This window comes from Monomorium pharaonis, chromosome 4 (assembly GCF_013373865.1).
Source record: "Monomorium pharaonis isolate MP-MQ-018 chromosome 4, ASM1337386v2, whole genome shotgun sequence".
NCBI classification, from domain to species: domain Eukaryota; kingdom Metazoa; phylum Arthropoda; class Insecta; order Hymenoptera; family Formicidae; genus Monomorium; species Monomorium pharaonis.
In genome coordinates, this window is record NC_050470.1 from 16,745,747 (window position 1) to 16,766,595 (window position 20,849).

Consider the following 20,849-nt stretch of genomic DNA (forward strand, 5'->3'; position numbering starts at 1 on the left):
TACATTTTGCTTAATTTAGGTAACGCTAATGCCAACGGTAAAAGTGACATATTCCAATTCTTGTAATTCGGAAGATTCAATTGACTGTGACATAACAGTGAATTTTCGCTTGTTGCTCGTAGAAAAAGATGCAAATCACGTAAAATAAAGCAAAATGTAAAATAAAGAAAACTAATAAGAAAAGAGAAAATAAGGGTAAAGGGGCAAAGGGAAAGAAGAGGGGAGGGGAGAGAGAGAAGCGAGAGAAAATAAAAAGTAAAAAAAAGAGTACAGAAGATATAAAGAAAGGAATAATTCACATATGATTGCCTACACAGTGGCGGCGGCAATCACCTATTTTACACCTCTGAGGATCTCCGAAACTTAAACGGCTCTATCGATCGAGTTGGGGCCATGAGAACTTTTCATCAGGATCACCTAAACTATAAATCCACGAAGTTTCAGCCAAATTCACCGAGACCCATTTTCCATACGTTCTGTGCGGGGTCCTTTTATATACATATCAAAAGACACGGTAGTGTCTCGCCCCAAGTAAACGCGCAGCGCGAAACCGTCCCGTGTATATATACGCGACTTGCGAGCACCTGATATTATCAAATCTCAATAACGACTAAACCGATCAAGTTCTAACCATAGAGATATAAGAATAGAGTACGTAAAACAGTCGAAAAAGCGATAAAGAATTAGAAAGAAAGCCCTAAATAAAGGCCCCTCTTTGTTCAATCGTGCATGCGCAGGAGTACTGTTTTAAAGTCTGCCGAGTCTGTATCCGTGCATCGCATGATACGTCAATACAGAATAATAAATTGACGATTTTTAATGGACAGTAATATCTATATATTTCTCTATATGTTTAATTTAATAAGTTCAATTATACTATGTTATGTTCTTCAAAATTTTGTATTGTTACACTTTTTGTAGCAAAATAAAATATAATTATAATTCTAGAATTCAACCTTCATTATTTATTTTGATGGCTATATATATATTTTTTAGCAGAATAATTATAATTATTGTACATGCTTATTTTTAATGTATAGTTATATAAAATTTCTTTATATTTAATTTTTTGTTATAAAAAAAAATTTCCAAAAGTTAAGCGCGATCCTCCCGTATCTATACAAGTTAAAAAATAAATGCATTGCTAACGTTACCATTACGTACGTGTATCAATATTATCAGGTCTGTAAATATAAAACCAGAATTTGCCCATAGATGGCGCTAGCTGTCAATGTAGTTACCATCAAACCGTGTCATTGGCGCCATCTTGTTTTGATATATAATAAAGATAGTCAACTCACAATAATACAAGTTTCATATACAGCATAGTTTTTAATAGTGTTGAACATGTCGAATTTTGTGCCTAGACACTACAATTTGCGGACAGGATTGATTTTCTGTTACCATTTGAAGAAAACTGTTGCAGAATCGCATCAAATGCTTGTCGAAGCTTACGGTGAGCATGCTCTTCGTAAATCACAGTGCTTTGAGTGGTTTAAAAAATTCAAAAGTGGCGATTTTGACGTGAGAAGCAAAGAACGTGGAAGACCACCAAAAAAATTTGAAGACAGCGAATTGCAAGCATTGTTGGATGAGGATGACGCTCAACTCGCGGATCAATTAAATGTGACACGAGAAGCCGTCTCCATACGTTTGAAAGCCATGGGAAAGATCCAGAAGATGGGAAAATGGGTTCCACATGAACTGAATAAAAGACAGCAGAAAAATCGAAAAACTACTTGCGAAATGCTGCTCGCCAGGTACAAAAGAAAATTATTTCTTCTCAAATTGTGACTAGCGATAAAAAGTAAATATATTTTGAGAATCCAAAGCTTAAAAGATCATGGGTAACTCCAGGCAAACCATTAACATCGACTGCAAGGCCAAATCACTATAGACAAAGACAATGCTCTGTGTTTGGTGAAATCTATTATGAGCTGCTAAAACCTGGCAAAACCGTTAATATTGAACGCTACCGATAACAAATGATCGATTTCAATCAAACTTTGCGTGAAAAACAACCAGAATATAAAAAAGGGCAACACAAAGTGATTTTGCTTCATGATAATGCACCATAACACACATCAAAACCAGTCAACGAAACAATTGAGGCGTTTGGTTGGGAAATACTTTCGCATGCGGCTTACTCACCAGATTTGGCTCCATCCGATTATTACTTATTTACATCGATGGGACACGCACTTGCTGGGCAGCGCTTCACATCTTACGAAAATGTAAGAAAATGACTAAACTGGTTTGCCTCAAAAGAGGAACAGTTTTTTTGGCGTGGCATCCATAAATTGTCAGAGAAATGGGAAAAATCTATAACTAGCGATGGGCAATACTTCGAATAAAATATTTTTTATCATTTTCATACAATAAACGTGTATTTTCTACAAAATTCCGATTTTATATTTACATACCTGGTATATTACTAAAATATGTAAGTTGTGCATCAGGGAATTTAAAGTTCATATTTATTTTTATAAATAATAATTTTTTAGTGTTCTACTTTAGATTTCTTATTATCTTCATAATTTTAATTTCTCATAAAAAACTTAAATTAATATTGTACTTTAATGCTATAAAATAAACGCACTCACAGCTTGTTCACTGGCTCTGCACATGCGTCATTAGACAAAGACAAAAGGTCCCTTATTCTCTTTCTATCTCTCTATCGCAGCTACTTATATGGTAATATACAACTCACGCGCTCTATTTTTATATCTCTATGATTCTAACTAAGCTCAATCAAAAGCTTGAGTTTAATTTCTATAAAAAAAACTTTTTATTTTTACTCTACGTGCCCTACGAGTGGAGATATCGTAACGCAAAGTCCGAATTGTAAATTTTTCATTCAAGATATGTCATCATCGCTCTAAAATTCTTGTCCAGTACATGAATTCAAGAGGGCATAAAGATTTACCTGTGACAGGTCTCTTATAAAATGTTGATGTATACTATATATTGATATAATAATAAATCGCTGATATTCGCTTTGCAAAAGTAAAAAATAAAAAAATATCAATATGTCTGTAAATCGTACAATAATTATAAAAAAAATCGTAGATACGAAAAGTGCACGTTTTGTCATCGCTTTTCCACATATGTAATTGACGGTCGAATTCGCGACGAGTTTCACGGCAATAATGTGACAATTCGTGGTTAATAAAGCGCGCGTGGTTAGTGACGAGTTATTTGTGTTTCTGTACACGTATTATATTGAAAAAAAAAAACGGCTGTGCCGAATTTGGAAATTGGTTAACGTACTGTGCGTTGTAGAATCAGATGAGTATATTACAAAAAATGTTCATCTTTTAAAGAAAATAATAAAAATAGTTTTATTTTGTTATTTAAAAAAAGAAAAAAACACTTTACTTGAAGTTGAACTAGAGAAAGAACAGTTTGAGCGAGTAAAAAAAGAGAAAAAAGAGCATCTGCGAGGAGAACATAGACTTTTCCGAAAACGCTGCAATTTATTAAACATACCGCCCGTCTTCTTTCACCAAAAGAAAAAATAATCACCAAAGGAAAAAATAAGAAGGAAGAGTAAGAAAAAGAAAAAATAAGAAGAGTAAGAAAAAGTAAAAATAAAGTAAGTTGTTACACATGTAAATAATTTATAATTAATTATGTATGCTAAAAAGAGCGTTATTGTCAAATTGAAAGAAAAAAGAAAGAGAGAAAGAGAGAGGAAGAGAAGGGAATAACATTGTGTAATATTTATGTATGTATTTGTATTTACATGTATATGCGTATGTACATACATATATAAATATAAGTATGTATGTATGTATATATGTACGTATATGTATATATGCATGTGTATATATTCTATCTGTCTTTCTTTCTTTGTGTAAGTAATGCTTCCCCTTGAATATTATATAATTCTGTCTTTTGATAGTAAAAACAAAAAATATTTTAAAGATAAATTTAACTTCAGGTAACAAGAAAGAAAAAGAAAGAAAGGAATACAAAAAAAGATTGATAGAGTATAGAAAAAAAACCGAAAAATAAAAGAGAAAAGAAAGATAAAAGATATAAGGACCTTGATAAGATATGTCAAGGTCAAGGTCATCGGAGCTGCCTCCCCTAAACTGAATAATTACCTTATCTTTGTAAAATTTGTGATGGGATCATTTTTTAATTATTTTATTTGTACAAATAATTTTCATATTTTTATTGTATAACATTGATGCAAAATGATACAGAGACCGTGTGGGCAGGAAACCCAAACATTTTAAAGTCGCTATTTAGCCACAATTTCAACTCTGAAGTCGCAAGCCCTTGTGCTAAAGTACAAGCGTAGACATCGTTTCGCTCTGTAAGCGGGAGAAGGGATGGATAGACGTCGCTACGCGTGGAAAGTCGCAAACCTATATGATGTACTCCTATACTGAATAATTATGTGTCGTATTTATGAAACTTTTTGTTAGTAACTTTTTAACAAATTACGAAAAACGGCTAAAATATTTTGAAGGTCACTCAGGAAAGTGACCCGGATAATATATGTCAAGGTCAAGGTCATCGAATCTGCTTCTCCTAAACTGAATAATTACCGAGAAAAAGACATAGAAAAATCTCGTAAAATCTATCAAAAAATTATTTAAATTATTTGTACAAATAAAATAATATAAAAATGATAACTCATCAAAAATTTTACAAAGATAAAAAAAATATGTCAAGTACATAAACGCATTTAAAAATGGGACGAGATCAATACAATTAACCAAATATATTTTAAAAAAAGACTTAGAAAAATCTTGTAAAATCTTTCAAAAAATTATTTAAAAAATGGAAATGTTATTAATAATAACAGATAATGAAATAAAAACTGATAAACAGTAAAACAAAACCAAAACCACATTAATCACATTCTTGTATATATACTTATTGATAACAATAGAGTCTTAAAAATATAGAAAAAATCCGACCCGGGCACGCCAAGTTTTTACTTCACTATAATCCCATTAGTTGATTTTAATTATTCAATTATTTGATCATCAAGCCCATTTATTATTAAGTATTTTTTTAAAAAGTTATAATAAATAAATTTTGTATAAATATTCTTATAGTTGCAGCATTTACTTTATATCATTATTTTTGTAGGGAAGACGATAAAACAATAAATTAATAGAACAATAAGACAATTTACTTAATATAATAGTTTTTTTCTTGGGAGCGCACATACACACACTTGACGCCTTTTTTACCTTTTTGTAAAAATATATATACATATATTACACATAAAATCTGTGTAGGAGATACAGGAGCAACGTGACGCAGCAGATAACGCAGCGCACTTTTATTGTAACAATGTGCATTGTCACTTCAAATATTAATGCTATTTAATGCAGCTACATTTAATTAACAAGGAAACCTCGCGAACCCGAAAATTCTTATTGTAATGAAACTTGGCATAAATATAGAGGGGGTAAATACATAAATTTAGAAATTCTTTATTTTGGTTCAAAAACGGCTTGAAGGAGTGGAACCACCCTTCAAAGTTCAGACATTTTTGCGTTTTCTCGATGTATCTCGCAAACTAAACAAAATATAAAAAAAAATGTTTCATACAAAAGTTTTACAGCATAAATACCTCTATTTAACTATGCTATTTATTTTTTTTTTAATAAAAAAAACTTCCAAAAATTTTTTTCTGAAAAAATAAATAACATAGTTAAATAGGGGTATTTATGCTGTAAAACTTTTGTATGAAACATTTTTTTAATATTTTGTTTCGTTTGCGAAATATATCGAGAAAATGCAAAAATGTCTCAACTTTAAAGGATGGTTCCACCCCTTCAAGCCGTTTTTGAACCAAAATAGAGAATTTTTAAATTAATGTATTTATCTCCTTTACATTTATGCCAAGTTTCATTAAAATAAAAAATCTTCCGTTTGGTGTTATAAAGTTAAACGGTTTGAAGGAGTGAAGCCACCCTTCCAAGGTTGAGATATTTTTACCTTTTTTCGATATAATTATTTCGTAAACTAAACAAAATTACTTACGTGTAATTTTATAAATAATTACATAATATCATATAAAAGCATATTTTATTAAAAATTATTTACTTAATTTTTTATAAACACACACACACACACACACACACACACACACACACACACACACACACACACACGTACATGTATGTATGTATGTATTTATAAAAAAAGTTAAAAAATTAAGTAAATAATAATTTTTAATAAAATATATTTTTATATAATACTACGTAATTGTTTATAAATTTACATAATTTTACACACACACGCGCGCGCAAAAAAAATAAGCCAAAAAAATAATATAGAAAAAAAAATAGTTTTTTTATTCAAAATTGCAGAAGATAAAGGATAAATTAAAGAAAGAGAAAGAGATAAAGAGAGAAAAAAAGAAAAGAGAGAAGATTCAAAAAAGCATAATTTTTTAAAATTAATAAAGATAAAGATATTTACATAAAAAAACAGAGGGAGAAAAAAGAAAGAAAGACGAGAAAGGTATATATAATTATTTAAAAAGCTGTTGCGTTATTTTTTTTATAAAATAGCATGTTATGTCATGTTTAAACATATATACGTTATGTTCATAAAAGCATAAATATCATATATGCATACATATATAAGTATATGTACATTTACATGATAATATTTTAAATTTTAAAATCTTTCAGAAAAAAAGAAGTAGAAAAGGAAAGAGATAGGTAGTGTGATGTGACAGCCGCAGGCTGCTGTCCGTCACAAAGGCCTAAGGGCCCTTACGCGTTAACATCACGCGGGTCCTGCGTCCTCCCGTTCGGGAACGGACGCAAAAGCGTGATAAGTCGTGTTTTCTGTGTGTGTCGTCTCGTGTGTTGTCCCTTCGCTAATTGTTAAGATTCTTACAAGCGCTGCATCACGAGTGCTGCGGGAATCGGTGGCCACAGCAATCTATTTTGTAAATTCTGGCGTCTCGTCTCAACAAAAGACACCCTCGGAATACCTGGAGAAAGAACTAACAACGAGGAATTTGCAGGAGACCCTTTTCGAGCGGGGGTCCGCACGTAATACCGCTTTTATCTTGCCTACGATTTGTATCGTACGAGAATTCCGATACTGCCGCCGAATCACGCTTTCAGGATCCAGCAATGGCGCGCGAGGCCGGTGCCCCGACGGGGCGACTTCAAATCCAATCCCGTACAAGTTCCGGCGGAGATCGCGACAGCTTACAATCAGTAAACGCCCTCGTCAAGAAGGAGATAACGTCCCGGTGGCAGAGGATGCGCCCGGCAAAGAGAAAGGAAACTGCCGCAGAGGAAAGCGCCAAAAATTCCCGTGCACGGGGCCCAACAATATCGACCACCGCGCTTGGATCAATCAGCAAGCGACGGCGTACACGTTGCGCGTCGCGCGCAAATCGATTTTAGAAAATCACGGCCAATAAGGACCCGGCTTATCAGAGGCAAGGTGGAGCGCGTCGGAGAATTCCCGCGTACGTAAAATAACCGTTCGTTCATTATCCCGTATTCGCGAAATTTACTTTCAAGCGATCATAAGCTTGTAACGCGCGCGAATCACCATTGCCATTTAACAGAGTCGTATAATTCTGTATCGTTCACTGTTAAATATATTTGTTAATTTTATTGTTAAATTTATGTTATCTTGATAGTCCTCTCGCCTTCCCGATTCCATCCGCCCGCGCCAACCTCCCCCTCTGCCATTTTAGGACTGAGTAGCTGACTATCGAAGGCGCCGAGGCCCCGGTCATCTAAAGAGCGCCCGTCTTTTCCGCGATTATATTAGCGTAATGCTGATTCACTGTTCAGCATAGAAAGAGTGGTACGCTCAACGTACCTAGCGCCCAAGTTCAAGCTTTAACGAGAATATCGGAGTTCGGTCGCCCCGACACACGGGCAGCGCAGGGCCGTGACCAGGGGCGAACGCGAAGTTGACCGTCGCTCGCGAGCGCGGTTACAGTAGATAGATTGATTTAAAGATAGAGAGAGAGAGAGAGAGAGAGAGAGAGAGAGAGAGAGAGAGATTACGAGATTCAAGAAATTTAAAAGAGAAACAGCGACTTTTGCTGTAAAAAGAAACAGACAAAGTGAGATAGAGAGTTTAAAAGAAAAGAAATAAGAAGAAATATCAGGTAATATTAAAATAAAAAATAACATTGCACATCATGTCTGTATAACGATGTTCATAAATATATATTTTTTAAATTTATCTTTAAACTTTTAAATCTTTTTTAATATAAAATTTAAGTTTTTAATTTTTATAGAAGTAAATAAAAAATATAAATAAACAGATAGATAGATAGAGAGAGTGTGTAAAATAGGCAAAATAAGCAAATTATATTAAAATATAACTAGGTGAAACAACGACTTCGGTAGATAAAAGGAACAGATATAGAGTGCAAAAGAGAATGAGAAAGAGAAGAAAAGAGTGTAAAAAAAAAGTAATAAGGGAAAATATCAGATATTTAATGTTTTAATAACATTGTTTAATATTGTCTGTACATGTACGCTTATTTTGAGATTTTTAGCTGAGAGTTTTTACTCTCAGTTACCACACATTTTTGGCCACCCCATTTTATCACTCATGGGTTAAAGTAACCCAGAGTCTTTTTGTTTATATTTCGGGATCTAACAAAGCTTTTTTGAAATATTCTTTTTCAATCAATACGCCAGACAGTAAGAAAAAAGAATATATCGGTACAAATGTCACCAGATTTCTACGATTCAAGATATTTAAGAAAAAATAAAAAGTGATCTTGTAAAATTCCCAAAAAATCATGTTTTTTTCAAAAAATTATGATTTATTGTTAAAAAAACATGTAAACGTTTAAATATACAGAAATGTAAAGGGTTTGAATCAAATTAAAAAAAAAGTTATTACGATTAGCTCTAAAAAGAATAATTATTTGACGAGATAAAGTTGAAGAATTTTAAATTTTTATCAATGAGCTGCCTATCTAAAATATTTCATTTCTTTTGCGAAGATAATAAAATAATACAATGTAATATAGAAATATAAAATTTAATTATTATTAATTATATTACAATTAATTAGATAATATTTTAATTAAATTTATATTATAATTAAATTATTGAAAAGTGACTCTAATACCACACTGGATAAATTTAACCCATTGACAGATTTGACGCCTCTCGCATTAAGAGGTTTCGATTACATTAAAGTTGCTATGTTGACGGATTTGTAGTGAAGATATAGAAGTTTTATCTCCCCAAGCCCGAGTCAAAATTTCAAGTCATTTAGCAATGACACATGTTTAAATTTTTGATATGGGTAAACGTAACCCAGAGAAAAAACTGAGGGTTAAATAATTTGGTATTTCGCGTATTTCTCAGGAATAAAATTGATAAATATAGATCGAGAGAGAGAAAGAAATATGACAACATTAAAATATAATATTATTTATAATTAATTAAAATTTTTACTGTGACGTAATAGATTAAATATATCATATAATATTGTTAAAAGTTTAAAATCTTTCAGAAAGAAAAAACTTGGAAAGAAATGATATTGATAGATAGATAGATTAAAAGATAGAAAAAGAGTGAGAGAGAGAGAGGGGGGAGAGGGAGGGGGAGGGAGGGGGGTGGGAGAGAGGGAGGAGGGAGATAGGGAGAAAGGTAAAGGGAGGGGTGGGAGGGTGAGAGAGAAAGGGGGGGTGCGCGCACACCACCACACACACACCACACACGCGCGCGGTTTCCACTTTCTATTCCTTCTATTACTTTTTTTTGTTGTTTCTTTTTCTCTCATTTTTATGTATTAATATACTTTATATATAGTATACCTATATTAGGCATATTGTTACACACTGTTTATATCTCTCTCCTCTTCCTTCCCTCTCCTCTCTCTCTCTCTCTCTCTCTCTCTCTCTCTCTCTCTCTCTCTCTCCTCTCTCTCTCACTCCGTCTCTCCTCTCCTCTCTCTCCTCTCTCCACCCTCTCTCTCTCTCTCTCTCTCTCTCTCTCTCTCATTTTGTATATCATTAAATGTTTACACGAAAATTGTTTAAGCACGTATATTTAGTATAAAAAGATATTAAATATCGTGTCTTAAACAACTTGTCGATTAAACTTCTTTAATTTGACATTACAAAATGTGTAAAATCACAATCAAATTGCTCTTTGAAGAAAAGAAAAAAAATTGATGCTTTCTACAAATATAATATTAAAAAAATGTCAACTATATAAAAATGAATATTTATTAAATAAACTATCAAATTATTGTTTATTATTTATTTTATTATTATTCTGTAATTTTATAATTTAATGATTAACGTATATGGTTAGGTGGAAAGTAGAATAATATAATAAAAATGAAATAAATGGTTTTAAAAAATTGATATTGCTAAAAAATTAGTAAGAACGGAATTCATAGACCAATCTTAGGTTCAAGAATAGTCTTAAGCCACAAGCGGATTTAAGGCTTTACTTAACCAATGAAATAACAGTATTGACCTCTGAAGATCGTACTTAAGACGGATCTTGAATAAGATCGATCTATGAATTTTGTCCTAAGTTTTATGAAACTAACAATTATATATAACAGTATTTGATTTCTTCGACCATCACATTTTAAACATGTCAAAGAAATGTTTATAGGTAAATCTATTTCTTTGATATTGATATAAATCCTATACGGTAAATCGATATATTATTATAATAATGTAATGTATTAATAAATATATGCGAAATAATATTTAATAATAATAAAAAATAGTATTAAAATGTATTTGTTGATTTTTGAATAATAAAATAATACATTTTTTGTTATTAATATATAGAAATCTTTTAAAATAATTTATATAATTTTATTATAAAAACTTTAAATCGCTCTTATTTAAAGTCTCTTTATGTCGTGATTAAATGTATTGAATAAAAAATAATAATTTATTTTTACAATATATACTCTGAATAATATATACTCTGAATTAAATAGAATTAATTTCGACATTTACGTCATATAGCGACATACACTACAAAAACGTATAGAAAAAATGTTAGTAATTTGCATATATTTGTTGTGAGTTTATAACCAAAACAATAAAAAATCAAAAACTGCATCGATAATTGTATTAGTAAAAATTTAGATTAAAAAATATAATTTATGACAAAAATTGAGATAAATATTTTTGATATAATAATTATTACGTTATTTTAATAAAAATATATAAAAAATAAAAAAAGTTCATAAGTAAGCGAGGAAGAGAGAGAGAAAAGTGCGTGCATCTGTGCATATGTACACTGTAGAGTATCTTATTCGAACAAAAGATTTTCGAAAGTTAGTTTTCTATATTGATTTTTTTTATTTGATTATTTTTTTAATTTATTAATTTCTATATGTGCACGCGTACATTATTATTTTATAACTAGCAATAATAGTTAATTAATTAATGTATATAAAGTTGCAAAAAATGTTGATCTCATTTTATATAGAAGGGTACATATAACGTCAAAGTATTTAATAATTCAATAACAATTGTAATTTTGTTTTTGTACACTGTAAATTGTAACTCTATTTTGATAATCTATAGAAAATTCTATAACTTTCTTTAATTTTGCTGTGCTTTATGCATTATTTAATAATAATTAAACAAAAACACTTCCTTTTTTTATTTTTTCAACTACAATTTAATATAAAAATAGTATGAATCCTAATAATATTTTAATGTAGAAACAGGGATGTGCCGCATTACACAATGTGTTGGGTAATAAGATGCAAATAAACATTTTTTTTAATGCAATACTTTCATGTATTATACAATGAAGATTTTATTAAGTTAGTCACATGCTAATATATAGATAAGATGTCCAATTTTAATTTTATCCTTTATTTTATTACATTTAAAATATTTTTCATTCAAAATATTCAATTTTTCCTTAAGTGCGCCATATTCCCACCATCTCCCCTATATATAAATATATTTTCTTTCACACAATATGTAAGATTGTTTCTACCAAAGTAGATTAACTTTAATCTTGATTTAACTTATCCTTTATCTTTTTCTAATTCTTATAATTAGAATAAGATAATAAGTAAGTTAAATCGAGATTAAAGTTGAGCTATGTTGGTAAAGACAGACCTAAGCAAATCAAATTTTACTTTCACATTTGTTAATTATCCACATGTATTTTTGAAACAATTATAAGTTATAGTGTTTATGCCATATTCAGATAGACTTTAGATATTTCTTAAGAGAATCATAATATTGTGCTAAACAAATATAATTTTAACATACTTGTAAAACATGTAATTATGCATGCGCATGCACATGTACATATACTTTCATGAACATGGTACGCACACATGTATGGTGTATGGTTTACAATATATTATTACTACAATAATTTTTTAATTATTACTAACTATGATTTATTGTATACATAAATTTGTTAAAAAACTATATCTATACATGTACAAAATAAGTCTCGTGACAATCCTCCTGTGCAAAGTTTGTCATGTTGAGTGCCATTGAATATAGAATATTTCATCTCATATCAATTTTTTATAAAAATCTAATGCAACACATGTTTGATTCTTATACACTGACTTTGATTAAAAAATACGTCCAACTTTATTTCTTGTTAATCAGCTACAAAGAAAAAAAATCACAGAACAGTTAAAAAAAAAATCATCAATTTTTCAGAAAAAAAACCTATAAGATTTATTTGTACACTACATTAAAGACTGAAAACCAATAATAAAAAAAAAGTAGAGTGCTGATAGAGCAAACTCACTGCTTACTTACTCACAAACTCACTTTGGCGATAGAGTTGGTAGATTCAACAATATTAATTTCTCGTTAACTATGCATAATATTGTTATAAAATCACAAAAATTGCAAAATAGTACAGAACTTTATAACTCAGTTTAGCAGCTTTACCCACATATAAACGTTGTCACAAGAATTACCATACCATGGTGGACCAATTTGACTGAATATAGACAGAAATTACTTATATTAAACTTGTTTTAGATGCGTTTTCGACATCAGAATACGTCCACTATTTTTAAAAGTCTTATTTTTAAAAGACCTTTTTTAGTCAAATATCTGTCTACATATTGCTTAAATATTGTCTACACTGTAAAACGCTGTTTAGTCAGTTTGCAACTCTTGTCTAATTTATTCTAGGATAGCAAATCTAATAAAAAATTTTTTGAAAAAAATTAGACTGTTTCTATATCTAGTGTCGCTTAATTTTTGTGATAATCTTATATGTGCAATTATCCAAACCATAGTTACATTTATTATGGCATTGCAATTGGAAAAGCGGTCACCATATACTTTTATCAGCCACCAATGTTGCTTAACTTCAAAGATTGTATGTGAACTGATGCTTCATAATGATCCATGAATACTTGATTCTTATAAATATATATTTGTAATGCTAGCACTACACTATGCGCGTATTCGCGATTCATACGATTCGTAATTCGTAATTCGCGATTTATCTGACGTTCATAAATAGTGTGGTGAGAAAATTCGTTGATTCATCATGCGCAATTCGTCATTCGCACTGATTCGCTGGTCGAGTGGTCAGATAAATCGCGAATTATGAATTACGAATCGCGAATACGCGCATAGTGTGGCGCTAGCATTACAGATCAATTCAATAGATATTGTCAGAAAGGTAAATAACATATGTAGTTAAAGATTTGTTTTTGCTTTGTTCAGGAAAAAATAAAAAAATAAATTTCTTATAGAGTTTGAAATGAAAAAGCAGAAAAAGCTAGTTAAATTTTGTCACATGATAAAAACACATAAAAAAATTGAGTTCAAATCAGAAAAACGCATAGCGTCGCAATTCTGTTAAAAAAAGTACATACAAAGGCTATGTTCCAATATTAATGCCATTACTGAAAATCCAGTTTCCATTACGTATACTATAGATTTTCAGTACTGATAATAATATCGGAATGCAGCCAAAGTTATGATAATTGTGGTTCGGCAATGTATATCAATTTAGGATAGAATGTAGATGTTTGTTTTTTTTAACAAATCTCAGATATGATATAGACAAATTGTTACCTTGAAATGTTAAATATTGAAGTTTAACTAATTAAAAAAATTTTTTAAATAAAGTAAACACAAATTTTCTGGTAGCCTTGGACTAAATCTAGATGGATTTTATCCAAATATATTAAATAATCTAGACTACACTTGATCATAATGATGCAGTATTTTTGCGAGAACTCCTGACAAAATTTAGAGAAAGTTTAGACATTTTATATTAATTCCAGGCTGTATCTGGATGTTTAGATGTCTAATTATGTTTATTCGATCAAAATTTTGTCTAAAATATACATCTAGCATTTGTCTGTACTGTTTAATTTTTGCCAAGTTGGCCCATCAGAAAATTAAACAAATCTTATTAATTTAGACATTTTGCTGCCTTGAATTGTTAAATATTTTGACCAGTTTTCAAAAATGTTTAATAAAAAATAGACATCAATTTTGTGGATAAATCTTAGACTAAATCTGAATATGTATCCAAATGCATTAAATAATTTGGACTAGATTTGGACTAGACATAATCTCGACGCAGTACTTTTGCGACAACTTCTGATAAAATCTAGACGGACTACTAAACATTGTGTACTAATTCCAGATTATATCTAGACCTTTAAATGTACAAAATTTGTCTAGTTATGCCTATTCGATCGAAAATTTGTCCGGTATGCATCTAGTACTTGTCTATATTGTCCAACGGTTATCAAATTGGTCGGTTAGGGATATATATCGATATTATAATACGTTACCTTATAAATTATTTCGATAACTTTTCGTAAATGTATATGTTTATATCTTTACAATACCACGTGCAAACAATTCTACCAATCTAACCTCACTTAGATCAATGTAGTAATAACCTAAGATTCCAAAATTATATAGAGCCGCTTTCGTGACGAATGGTTTGTTCGCGTCGCCCATAGAACTTATACTAATCATTGGTCTGTTCTTTTTCGGTGCACTGCTGCACTGGTGCAGTAAGTTAGAATGAGAAAAAATATATTTTGGTCTGTTCTTTCTAGCTGCACTGTTGCACCGATGCAATAGGTTTGTTCTGGTTGTCTACACTTTTACACTTCTACGAAAAATATAAGTTCTTATTGGTTTATATTTTTAACCAGCCAATGAGAACTTATACTTTTCGTAGAAGTGTAAAAGTGTAGGCAACCAGAACAAACCTAATAAGTTAAAGGCTGCGTTCCGTTTCAATGCATGATGCGCATAATGCATTGTTCATCCTTGTTTAACGTTTGACAAACAACAAAGATGAACGATGCATCATGCGTATCATGCGTGAAACGGAACGCACCTAAAGTAAGACAAGTATATTTTTTCTCATTCTAACTTATTGCACCAGTGCAACAGTGCAGCTAGAAAGAACAGACCATTTAACTTGTTGCACCAGTGTAAGGGCCACCGCACAAACTTTTCCATAACGCGTTACGTTACGTTAAGTACTCCATACAAACCTAAGTTGTACTTAAAATTTAACTTAAATCAACGCACAAAGAAATCCTTAACGTAAGAACTTAAGAACTTACGTTAAGGATTTCTTTGTGCGTTGATTTAAGTTAAATTTTAAGTACAACTTAGGTTTGTATGGAGTACTTAACGTAACGTAACGCGTTATGGAAGAGTTTGTGCGGTGGCCCTAACAGTGCAGCTAAAAAGAACAAGCCTCATGATATTACATCCATAGAACTTAGGGTGGATTTCCATGGCACATATTTTCCCATAGACATAAAGTATGTTCGGGGAGACACTATTAACGCTACAAACGCTAACGCTATCTGAACTGTTCGTGGAGCCAATAGCGCGATAGTGATAGCGAGTTCCATGAACAGCTATAGCATAGCAAACGCAGTTGCGCAGTTGGTTAGCCACTGCCAGCAATATTAACAAAATGTTTATATATATATATTAATAATTATTAATGTTAACTATGTTACTTATATTTATTATAATTTATTTCTAAATATATATAATATATATATAATACTTATTTATTTATATTTATTTTATATTAAATATTTTAATAATAATAAAATGATTATTAAACAATTAAATTTTTCAATGGAAATTGAAATTATTGAAGTTCACAAAATAAAAATTATTAAAGTTATTTACGATCTTATTAAATAAAGTTTTTAATTTTTAATTAAATTAAATAATAATTAATAAGTCGTATATATTACTCTTTAATTAAAATTATTTTATATGTAATAAAATAGAATAATTTAAACAATTTCTTATAAATTTTTATTTTGTTCCATTTTTCTATCTCAATTCAAAATCAAATTAATTAATTAATTTATATTTATTTTACATAATATTATATGTTTGAAGCTTTATGCTTAATATAATTTTTTAATGTAAATTTATGTTTTTTTGCACTATGTCGTATACTGTCGCACTTGAATTGCATTAATTATTTAAACTAAAATTTTGAAATAATATATGATTACGTTATCAATTTAATTGATAATAATAATACTTAAGTCGTTTACATATTTGCAATTGGTACAGAAAAAGATTGCATTTTAAGACAAACAGTACATGCAGTGTAATGAATCAAAATAGTATATATTATTATATACATATTTTGATGAAAAATAATATTAAACTCAAAGATCCAGTCTTGATCACCTTGATAGAAATATATTAATAAAATATTTCACAGAAACTTTTTTATTTGATCCATTTTTATTATTTATTAAGATTTATTAAAATGCATTAAAATTCATTAAAATTTATTAAAATTTATTAAAAATTAATATTTAACATTTATTAAAATTTATAAAATTTATTTATTTAATAAATAACAATGTAATAAAATAAATTTTATGAATTTTAAAAAATTTTAACAAATTTAAATAAGTATATTGTAACAGCCGTGTTTCCCTGCGCGGGCAAGTTTATCGGGAACTAGGGCAGGAAAGGCCGCAGAAACAGCGAAAAGCGTACGTTCTAATAATAATTAAGTATATTTTGTGTCGAAAGGTATCTGTACATTTATTTACAATTATTTACAGTGTACCGCGGCGGGATATTCCTTGCGGCGGTGCGCGCGTGCTCGCGGCGTCAGCTGTGCGGTCGGGCGAGCTTGACTAGACGCGGTGGCGGCGGGGTCTCGAGGTGAGCGCGTGATCGTTTTCGGGCCGTTGTGGTGCGCGGCGCGCGTGATTGCGTTTCTCGGAAAACGGGTAGGGTTTTGCCGAATTGGTCATGGTATCCCGAGAAGACTCGGGCGAGGCGGAGAACACTCTACCCCGTTTGTTATATACCGTGTCAGGAGAGGATGGAACCGGCGGCCAAGAACCCTTGGCAAAGGCGGAGAACACTCCACCCTCGACTTTGCTGGTTCGGAGTCTAGGACGTGTTTTCTTCTTCGCAAACGTAGCCGAGAACTCTCGGCTAAGGCGGAGCACGCTCTACCCTAATCTGCGTTCGCTCTTCTCGTGGTGTCCGAGCGGATCGGGAAAAGCTCGGGCACCGGATAAACGAGAAGTGTCTGTTCCTCCGTCGAGGCGATCTTTTATACCGCTCTCGGCGGAGGTTCGTGGACCCTCGGGGGTCTTCGGGCTTCTCCGTCCTCCACCTTTCGCCGAGCGGGATGCTGGCGGGAGGATCGAGATCGTCGAGACGGTCGTTGTCTCGGTCGCCTACTCTTAAGATTTATTATTGGGCCGATGCCCATATCGCGGTCTGGCGGGTAGTCGGTCAGACCGGCCGCGGTCGTTGGTCACCGAAAAAAAAGGCGGTTTGTTACACCACCCCTCTCTCAAGATAGCACCTGAATTTGAGGTGCTTTTTACTGCCTCTCAGTTGGGGGGTAAGATTTTTCTTTGCAGGACCGCAGTCGTCCGCAGCTGTCGAAGCGCAAGTGCCATCGTCGATTGCCTAGCCGGGCCTTGTATTGCCGGCTCACGTGCACCGAGAAGTGAGGAACGTCCACGACGGTCCCGGGCTCTACCTCTACGGGTATCGGCGGTGGCGGTGCCGGTCCGTAAACTCGGATGGGCTCCAGGGTCGGCCGTTGTTCTCCGGTTGCTGCTGGCTGCGGTGTGGCCAGTTTTGGTCGTGGTGGCCTGGTGGGCGGTGGTTGGAGCATCCAGGCGTTCTTGGTCTGGTTCCGCCGGTCGGAGGGCTGAATGAGCCGTCCGTTCCGATGTCCGACAAGGGCTACTCTGGCCGCTGGTCGTGCCGTTGTTGTTGGCTGCTCGGGAGCAACAGCTGGTCGCTCGAAGCCCGGCTGTGTTGGGTCGTATTCCTCGTCATCGTTGAGATAGGCGTTGATGACTTCCAAGATCTCGTCGTGCGCCATGGTCGGAACGCGAGTGAGGCAGAGATTTTCGAATTTCTGGCTGGTGCCTCACAATTGCCCTCCCCTCCTGAGGCCCGTTTGTTGTGTTTTGGTGGATTCTTTAACGTTCGTCGTCCGTGTTTTCATCTCCACCGCTGGAGTGCGGATGGGAATCGGTGGCCTTCAGGTCCTGTACGTGTGTGTGTCGATACCATTTTCCCCCTTTACTGCGTAGGTCGACAATTACGGGTAAGATAATGCGGCGGACCTCTAAGGGTCCGATAAATTTTGGGGCTAATTTCGCATTGAAGGCCTCGGCGCGCTTTGAGAGGGGGTGGTCGCGCTTCCATACCCATTCCCCTAGTTTTGGTTGCCAATTGCGGCGGCGCAAGTTATAATATTTTTCCTGCCGCTGAAAGGCACGCGCGTTCTGTATGCGTACGAATTCGTGTGTTTCTCGGAGTCGTTTCTGCAGCGCGTGAGGACGTGGCCGTTCGGTTTCGGTGGGGGGCTCGGTCGGCCGCCTAAGCTCGCGCCCGTACATGAGATACGCCGGTATATACCCGGTGGCGTCATGCTTTGCGGTATTGTATGCGAATTGGAGTTCACCAATATGCTCGTCCCAAGCGCGGTGATTTCGCCGGACGTACTGTGAGATCATTGTTTTCAGGACCCGGTTGGTTCTCTCGACGGGATTGCAGTGGGGCGCATAGGCCGGCGTAAGGCGGTGACGGATGCCGTTTCCGGCAAGTAGGTCTTTGAGTTGGGATGACCGCAGCTGGGTGCCGTTGTCCGACAGTATTTCTTCCGGACACCCGTGTTGTAATATGACTGCCCCCGTAAGTTTTTCTACTACGTTTTTCGCGGTCGCGCGTCGCAGTGTGCGAGCTTCTAACCATTTTGTAAATCGATCCTGCATTGTTAGGATCCACGTATGTCCCCTCGTAGTACGTGGCAAGAGTCCGACCAGGTCTATGGCTACTTGTTGCCATGGCCTGGTGACGGCGGTGGGGTGCAGGAAACCTGCGGGTCGTACCTGGGCAGGTTTGTGCGCGAGGCACTCGGGGCACCGACGTACGTAACGCGCGATCTCGCCGAACATGCCGGGCCAATAGTAAAACTCCGCGATACGGGTAATAGTTTTCGCGATGCCGAGGTGCCCCGCGGTCGGCTGGTCGTGGTATCGGTGCAGGAGTTCCTCGCGTTTCCCGGCCGGTACGCACTCTTTCCACTACGTCTCCGGGGGCGTGTCTCGGAAGTCTAGCGTGTGCAGGACATGCCTCCGAAGCCGGCCCCCTTCGATCCGGAAGTCGGGTGCATCTTGGGGTGTTTGCTTGACTGTTTGCCACATGCGCCGGTACCACGGACATTTTGGGAGGACGATGGCGCTTACGGTGGTCTGGCGGGAGAGCGCGTCGGCTACTCGGTTTAGGGATCCCTTACGATACTGTACCTCGAAGCTGAATTGCTGGAGCTCGAAAGCCCATCGGCCGAGTCGCCCAGCCGGTGAGTCGAGCGTCCTCAGCCAGCGTAGTGACTGGTGGTCTGTAACGACCTTGAAGTGGTAACCTTCGAGGTAGCAGCACATGCGTCTTATGCCCCATACGACCGCGAGGCACTCGAGCTCGGTGGCACTATAATTACGTTCAGCCGCGTTGAGGGTCCGGCTGGCGTATGCGATCACCCGTTCTCCCTCGGGAAAGTTCTGCGTGAGGACCGCGCCCAAACCCGACGCGCTCGCATCCGTTTGCAATACGAACTGACGGGTAAAATCGGGACAGGCTAATATCGGCGCGGTGGTCAACGTGCGTTTTAATTCGTTAAAGGCGGTATCTTGTTCGGTTCCCCATTGCCACGATGCCTTTTTACGTGTCAATGCGGTTAACGGGGCGGCGATCGTGGCGAAGTCTTTGATGAAGCGCCGGTACCACGAGGCGATTCCGAGAAATTGCCGTACTTGCCGGACGGTTTTCGGAGGTTCCCATCGAGTGATCGCGTCGGTCTTCTCGGGATCGGTTCGTATCCCGTCGCGGTCAACCACGTGTCCGAGGTACGTCAGTCGATTTACGCCAAACTTGCATTTCGCGGGGTTTAGTCGGAGGCGGGCCTCGCGCAGTCGCCGGAATACCTCGTGCAGCGTCTGTAGGTGTTCAACAAATGAGTCGTTGACGATTATAATATCGTCCAGGTATACAAATACGTGCGGCTCGAGTTCGGGCCCCAGAACCGCGTCCAGCAAGCGCTGAAATGTCGCGGGAGCGGAGTGTAGCCCGAACGGCATTACCCGGAATTGTAAGAGTCCCTTTCCCGGCACGGTAAATGCAGTGATCGGCCGACTGGCGGGATCGAGCGGCACCTGCCAGTACCCGTTTTTTAGGTCTATCGTCGTTAGGTATCGCGCCCCGCGCAATTTGTCCAGTGTCGCGGAAATCTGTGGTAGCGGGTACGCGTCGGCTTCGGTTACTTCGTTCACTCGGCGGAAGTCCACGCAGAACCGCGGCTTTCCGTCCTTCTTTCGCACGATGA

General features: G+C 35.2%; 1 protein-coding gene across 1 annotated transcript in view; it reads right to left on the reverse strand.

The window, feature by feature from the left end:
* LOC105837946 (ribosome biogenesis protein NOP53) overlaps nt 1-14,931 on the reverse strand; it is a 47,688-nt gene extending 32,757 nt beyond the window's left edge. Inside the window, exon 1 of the mRNA XM_012683152.3 lies at nt 14,770-14,931. The gene's annotated coding sequence lies outside the window, so the exon portion shown is untranslated. The remainder of the gene's footprint in view (nt 1-14,769) is intronic.
* Between the last annotated feature and the right edge of the window lie 5,918 nt (nt 14,932-20,849).